This window comes from Magnolia sinica, chromosome 13, assembly GCF_029962835.1.
Source record: "Magnolia sinica isolate HGM2019 chromosome 13, MsV1, whole genome shotgun sequence".
Lineage (NCBI taxonomy): Eukaryota > Viridiplantae > Streptophyta > Magnoliopsida > Magnoliales > Magnoliaceae > Magnolia > Magnolia sinica.
The window spans coordinates 77,728,250-77,736,085 of record NC_080585.1 but is presented as its reverse complement, the minus strand read 5'-3'; the positions used below and the strand labels follow the sequence as shown (position 1 = coordinate 77,736,085).

The following is a 7,836-nucleotide window of genomic DNA, read 5'->3' as shown; positions in this document are numbered from 1 at the left end:
TAGCTCTTGTTCTCGATTATGTTTTTGAACTGGATCCTCTTGAGGTTTCCCTTGATTTGGAATTTGATTGAAGAAACCTTGAGGGGAAGCAGTTTATCTATTTCTCCAACTAAAGTTTGGATGATTTTTCCAACCAGGATTATACGTATTAGAGGTCGATCCATTGAAAGGTCTTTAATAAGTATTTACGGCATTGGATTGTTCATTCAACACTTCTCGAAAGGCAGGTATTGTAGGACAATTTTTAGTTGTGTGAATGTTGCAATCACAGATGCCGCAAACACTTTCATTAACCTTATCCTTCTTTCCTTCCATGGCCTCAAATTTTCTTATAAGTGTAGTCACTTTATACTTGAGATCATCCTCTTCTTTCAAGAGATACAATCCACCTTTCTCCTTAGATTGAGTCGGCCTAGACGTGGTGTTTGATTTTGGGTAATAATCCCATGATTGTGTTTTTTCAGCAAGACTATCGAGGTAATCCCATACCTCGTCGACATTTTTATTAATGAATTCTCCATTATACATTGTCTCGACCATTTGGTACATGGAAGATGTCAGTCCATCGTAGAAAAAATTTGTAATGCGTCATGTTTCAAAGCCGTGTTGTGGGCATGAATTGACCAAATCCTTGAACCTCTCCCAACATTTGTAAAATGTTTCATCCTCCTTTTGGGTGAAGTTCATGATTGCTTTTCTAAGGGTAATCGTTTTATGACGTGGAAAAAATTTCTTTATAAATTCCCTCTGCATATCATTCCATGTGCCAATGGATCTCGGACGCAGTGAATGTAACCACGTCTTAGCCTTCTCCTTCAAGGAAAAAGGAAAGAGTTTCAGCCTAACTGTGTCCTCGGACACATTTTGAAAATATAAAGTGGCTATGATCTCATCAAACTCTTTCAAATGTAGATATGGTTCTTTAGATTCAAGCCCATGGAACTCAGGAAGGAGTTGGATAACCCTTGGCTTGATATCCATATGTCCTGTATTTTAAGGAAAAATCATGCATGATGGCGTACTCACCCCTGCTAGTTGTAAATAATCTCGTAAAGTATGAGGCAAGGGTGCTTGATGCACCTCATTCTCATCCTGAATGTCCTCCACCCTAGGTTGGGGTAGAAGAGGTTGGTTTTTAGCCATCACTTCAATTAACTCAGGGGATTTCAAGTGGTGTTTGGTCCTGCGATGGATAGTTAACCCCTCAACCAATCCTCCTTCAGTTAAGAGACGTCGAGTGTTGTCTCGGGCCCACTTGGGCATGAAACACTCGCAGCCCTCAATCAAATTCGAAACCTAATCCTAAGAAAGGAAAAGAAAATCTAGAAAGAAAGAGAGGGTTAGAAAGAAGTTACCAAATTGGAGTCCCTAAGTTAAAAACCTGCAAAAGAAAACAAAACAAGTCAGTTTCTAAAGAGAAAGTCTAAAATTAGAAAATCTTTAAAAAGAAAGATAGAAGTAAACTAGTTTCTAAAAGAAGAAATTCCTAAAAGAAAGTGGAAATTTCTAAAATAAATTAGGAAAGTCCTAAACTAGAAAGTAAGTTACTAAAAGAGATCTGAAAAATATAAAGTATAGAAAGAGCTTACCGAATTAGAAATTTCTATCTTAAAAGCCTACAAAATAGGAAGGTTAGTTTCTAAACAAATCTATAAGTAGAAAATTTCTAAAAAAAATTTAACAAACAAAGTTAGATTCTAAAAGAGTTAGAATTAGAAACTTGCTAAAAAAATAAAAATAAATCCTAATTTAGAAATACCAAGGAAGAAATTAAGAAAGAAATTACCAACTTAGAAACCTATCTCAGAATCCTACAAAACGGAAAAAATAAGTTAGTTTCTAAAAATCAGGAAAAAACAAAAAATCTAAGGTTAGAAAAATCTTAATCTTAAACTAATCCCAAAACTAATTAATTTCAAAAAGCTTAACCGTCAATCCCCGGCAACGGCGCCAAAAACTTGTTTACTCCCCAAGTATAGGGTTGTGATGTAGTAATAAACTCGGTAAGACCGAGGTCGAATCCCAAGGGACTGAACCTTGTACGTAATCTGAAAATAACTAGAACTTGAACTAGAAAAAGATGAAATCTAAATCAGGTGGATTTGAGGAATAATGATGAAATAGTAAACTAAAATATGTAGAATTTAAAGGTAGGAAACTAGGGATTCAGAGGATCCACTTGTAGAGATCAAGGAGATCTTATGTCTGCATCAAAAACTCATCTGGACTTGGAGTCTATCTTCATCCAGTTGAAGGGTGTAACCATAAAAATCAAGGCTGAACTTCCTTTGATATAGTTTTCAAGAGATAAAAGGTGTATGAATTAGAATGGATTCCATCACCAAACCATGCCCAGGAGACAAAGAAAACAATAGAATTAAACTAATTGACAACCAATCATTGATGTATGAAGGTTAGGAAGGGTTCTGTCATCCGACCATGTCCAGGAGACGATGGTGAACAATAGAGCCTCCTGACGTCATAATCAAAATAAGTCAAAGAACATGCTCAAAGCTATCGCAGACCATTATAATTTTAGTCACAACAGACCACTAAAAACTAAAAGCATTCCCATAATCAAACTAGTATCAAGTTCAATTCAGCCAAAATAAACACAAGCAAAAGGTCCCCCCATCACGCTACAAGCTTCACCTCTCAGCCCTATCGAAGAGGTTTAGCCCAACATGATGGGATTAAATCTCTCAAAAATAATCATATAAAAAAAATAGTAATTAAACAAATAAAAATTCAAACAAACTCTCTGTGACGTCCTACTTCTCAGCAACTACTTCCCCCATTCGATCCCCTTCTTTCTCTCCCTCATCTTTCTTTTATAAGAGCCAGCAAAGTCGGTGGAGAGTTTCCGCATAAGAGGTGATTTATGTGCGTAAGTTTATGCAACAAGGCCTTTTTAGAAACTCCTTTGCGCACGTCAAACCGCGCACTCTGTTCTGCAACCATGTTTAGATCGAGATTGAGAGGAGAGATCATCTCATCTAAGTAATCTAACTTCATTGTGGGGTTAAAAGCCCATTTCTTAAGAGGTTGAATGGTCTTGATCATCAATCCGATCATCCTTGAGATAACATAAGGGTCCACTGGAGTCGGCAGTGTCCGGGTCTTTTCGGAGTCCGTTGCTTGCGTAACAGAGGTGGAAACTCTAATTCTGCGTTACTGTGGGACCCACATGCCATGTTTTTTTGAAGAATCAGCGTCGTCCATTGAAATACCCTTGAAAAACCAGTCAAGAGTGAACGGTTTTGGATTGGATTCAGTGTGGCCCATGGATTTTCCCCTCTGCCGTCTATCCTCCGTTTGAATGGTTGAAATCCGATTCACGCTATCTTCTACAATTCCTCCACCTAGGAGAGGGTTAAGCCCCCCCTCTAAGACACATTGGACGGTTCAGATCATGAAAAAGGATGATGGATGGGGCCCACTATCAAAACCCAATCGCAAGCATGTCCGTCACTGGACGTTTTTGACACTATTTGGATGTTTTGTACAAAAAATAGGTGGGGCCCACTTCTGATGGCATTCCCGGAGATCTACTCCGTTCGTCCTCTTCTTAGTAATGTGTAAGCCCATAAGTCAAAGTATGAAGTAGATCTGAACACTAGGTGGGCCACACAATCCACATGTGATGAGTCACTACCCATCGTTGAAGCAAGCCTCTTCCCAGTTACGTGCATGCATATGGAGTTCGTTATATTTACAGAATTTCCACTCTGCCTTTTAGAAACGTTCGTCGTTCGTTCCTCCCTGCTGCACCATCCAAAAGAAGTGAAATTTGGCAAATATCCACCGTTTTTCGTGATCTTTCCATCAGTTCAGTTTGGGTCCAGATCTCCCAAGGATGTCCAAGATGCTTTCTTAATGTTTATTATCTGATCTTATCCATCGGGTCACTTACACACTGATCCAAGGGCTAAATTTTGACGTGTACGATTAATTTATGGTCCTCAGGCCATATATGAAGTTTTGAACTAAACAGATGATTTGAACCCTGTAATCTTGCATTCTGAACCAATTTCGGGCCACTTGAGCTTCATTTTCTTGATTTTCTCGGATCTCTTGCATGTAAATCCATCGATCTTAGTCTCCTAGGGTATGTCCCTTGCCTTTGGTGTCATCAGAGCGTTAAATCCATGCTTTAAGCACCCTGTTTCAGTCCAAGCTCGTAAATACAACTTGCATCACAAACACAATTAAAGTAGCTATTAAACAGTACCATGTTCGTAAATCCAGGCAATAACTGGAGTCTAATATGTAATATTTGACCCTCAACAGCCCGGTTGATTCTGGCAGATGAGCCGATGCATATGCGGTGTTTTTCTGAGGGCTTGCGACCAGATATTTGGTCAAAGATGTGCTGCGCTAGCATACCTAGCTATTCTGAGCTAGTGAGCATGTCTATGAGGGCCGAGTAGGACGGGGACAGGCAGTCCCGTATGCGAGCACCGATGGCTCCTTAGCCACGACCTGAGATTCAAAGCAAACCATTCCTCGGGAAGAGGCCATAGGCAGATTCACCGCTGAGGCAGATGGCTCCACCTGCCCCTGTGAGGTGACCTAATATGTGGTGTGCCTACTGCAAGAGGTCAGGCCACATGGAGGTGACTTGCTTCACCAGGATGAGGGATAGCGGCTTTTCACCGCCCTAGAGGATCAATCGCCAGCTTCCCCAGACTATATCACCACCACCTCTATGCTCGGCACCAGCTCATCCATCCTTTCGGCCACCTGTACCTTGATCTAGGCTACCCCAGCGACCTATGGCTCCTCAGCCCAACCGGTCTCAGCAGGCGTGGGTCTATGCACTCACAGTGGAGGCGCCTGATTCTACAGCTACTGTGCCTTTGGCCTTTGAGCTCATCGCCCACATTGAAGGTACCCCTATATTTCTATTGGTGGATACAGGATACACTATATTGGTGATATCGTGTTCTGCAGTCCAGCGCTTAGGGCTGAAGACGACTCCGATGGTTGGGGTGCGAGTTATCGCAGCACTAGGGACTTTTACGGATGCCACCAAGATGTGTGAGGGTTGCTTGATAGATCTAGGGAGCAAGACAATATGCATTGACTTGATTGTCACCATGATATACCATTTCGACGTCATCCTTGGTATGGATTGGCTGACTAAAGTGAGGGCCGAGATTGATTGTAAGACCCGATTGGTGACAGCTCACAGACCTGAGGGCACGCCCTTTACGTTCCCCGTGCAGGTCAGTTGCCCTTTTCGAGTCCTTTGTTATGCTTCCTTACTGAAGAATATTGATAGCCCGGTACTTGAAGACACACTAGTGGTTTGAGAGTTTGAGGACGTGTTCAGTAAGATACCTGAACTACCTCCTCAGATTGAGATCGACTTCACTATCGACCTTGTGCCCGATGCGACACCAATATCTCTTTCGATGTATCGCATGGCTCCATGTGAGATAGAGGAACTAAGGAAACAGATCGATGATCTATTAGATGCGGGCTTCATACGGCCGAGTGAGTCTCCTTGGGGAGCACCCGTGTTATTTGTGAAGAAGAAGGACGGTTCACTGCGATTGTGTATTGATTATCGCAGGTTGAACCAAGTGACGGTGAAGAACAAGTATCCCTTGCCCAGGATAGATGATCTGTTTGATCAGTTGAAAGGAGTGCAGTATTTTTTAAAGGTCGATCTACAGTCAGGGTATCATCAGTTGCGCGTCAGGGATGAGGACGTGTAGAAGATGGCTTTCAGGACCAGTTTTCGGCACTACGAGTATCTCATGATGTCGTTCGGCCTTATGAACGCACCAGCCGTGTTCATGGACTTGATGAACAGGGTATTTCGATCGTTCCTTTACCGATTTGTCATTGTGTTTATTGATGACATCCTGATATATTCCAAGAGTCGGGAAGAGCACGAGGAACACCTGCGAGTAGTCATGGATACTCTGAGAAAAAACCAATTGTTTACACAGTATAAGAAGTGCGACTTCTGGAAAGAAGAAGTCAAGTTCCTGGGATATGTGGTGCCCAAGGAAGGGATACCTGTGGACCTTGCTAAGGTAACCGCAGTTCAGGACTGGGAGCAGCCCGGTTCGGTTACCAAGGTGAGGAGTTTTCTCGGTCTGGCAGGTTACTATCGACGATTCATTCGTAATTTCTCGAAGATAGCCAGACCTTTGTCTCAGTTGACACGGAAAGATTTGAAGTTTACATGGAATGAAAAGGCAGAAGCAGCTTTTCAGGAGTTGAAGGACAGATTGACGTCCGCCCCTATGCTAGTATTGCCAGAGCAAGGGGTCAAGTATGTCATATATACCGATGCGTCTCGTGTTGGTTTGGGTTGTGTCCTTATGCAAAAGGACAGGGTGATTGCATATGCCTCGAGACAGTTGAGGAAACACGAGGAGAATTACCCGACGCACGACCTAGAGTTGGCAGCCGTTATCTTCACACTGAAGCTCTGGAGACATTACCTCTACGGAGAGGAGTTCGAGCTCTTTTGCGACCACAAGAGCCTTAGATACATATTCACTCAGCTGGACCTGAATATGAGGCAGCGGCGATGGATGGAAACCCTGAAGGACTTCAAGTTCAAAGTCTCTTACCATCCTGGCAAGGCCAACCTTGTGGCAAATGCACTGAGCCGCAAAAAGGCATTGACATTCGTGGCTCCATTGATGGTAGCAGAGTGGGACATGGTAGAATTTGTGCGAGACTTTGAGTAGAAACTCACGATGGAGGAGCCGTATGAGGGCATCGCACATATTCGAGTACAGCCCCTCATTGATGACAGGATTATCGTAGCTTAGGAAGATGATGAGCTATTAGCAAAGATGAGAGGGCAGGTTAGTCCAGATGAGGATTCAGAGTGGAGCGTTGCTACGGATGGGGGCTTACGTTACCATGGCCGCCTATGCGTCCCGAACCTCCCTGACTTGAGGAAAGAAATTCTTGAGGCCGCTCACGATTCTAGGATGGCTATGCATCCAGGCAATACGAAGATGTATCGTGACATGAAGAGGTCATACTGGTGGGACAACATGAAGGCTCACATAGCAGATTATGTATCCCGTTATCTCACGTGCCAGCAGGTCAAGGCAGAGCATCGCCGACCTCCTGGTTTGCTTCAACCCATGCCCGTAGCAGAATGGAAGTGGGACTTCATCTCTATGAATTTCATCTCGGGGCTACCGAAGACGAGGAAGGGTTATGATTTCATTTGGGTGATCGTGGACCGATTGACGAAATCAGGTTATTTCCTCCCTATCAGAGTTTCGATCTCTGCAGACGAGTTGGCCAGGTTGTACATCAAGGAGATTATACGTCTGCATGGAGTTCCCTTGGAGATCGTGTTGGAACGGGACACGAGATTCACATCTAACTTCTGGACTCGTATCCAGGAAGCGATGGGTGTGAAGTTGAAGTTCAGTACCGCGTTCCACCCACAGACTGACAGGCAGATGGAATGGGTGAATCGGATTCTAGAAGATATGTTGCGCGCCTGTGTGCTGGATTTCAAGGACAGTTGGGATGACTGTCTTCCTTATGCAGAGTTCGCCTATAACAACAGCTTCCAGGCGAGTATTAGCATGGCTCCTTGCGAGAAACTGTATAGGCAGAGGTTGGCGAGAAGAGCTTGATTGATCCAAATTTAGTTCAGGCGACTTCAGAAAAAGTCGACATTATCAGGCGCCGACTGCTGACAGTGCAGAGCAGACAGAAGAGCTATGCCGATATGAGGCGGCGATCGCTAGAGTTCGAGGTCGGAGACCATGTATTTCTCAGGGTTTTTCCTATGAAGGGAGTCCTTCGATTTGACAAAAAGGGGAAGCTTACGCCTCGATTCAT

General features: G+C 43.4%; 1 non-coding gene across 1 annotated transcript; it reads left to right on the top strand.

Moving 5' to 3' along the window:
- Window positions 1-598: 598 nt before the first annotated feature.
- Window positions 599-705, top strand: LOC131224608 (small nucleolar RNA R71). The gene has a single exon (XR_009161079.1). It is a non-coding gene; the product is annotated as a small nucleolar RNA R71 (small nucleolar RNA).
- The last annotated feature ends 7,131 nt before the right edge of the window (window positions 706-7,836 follow it).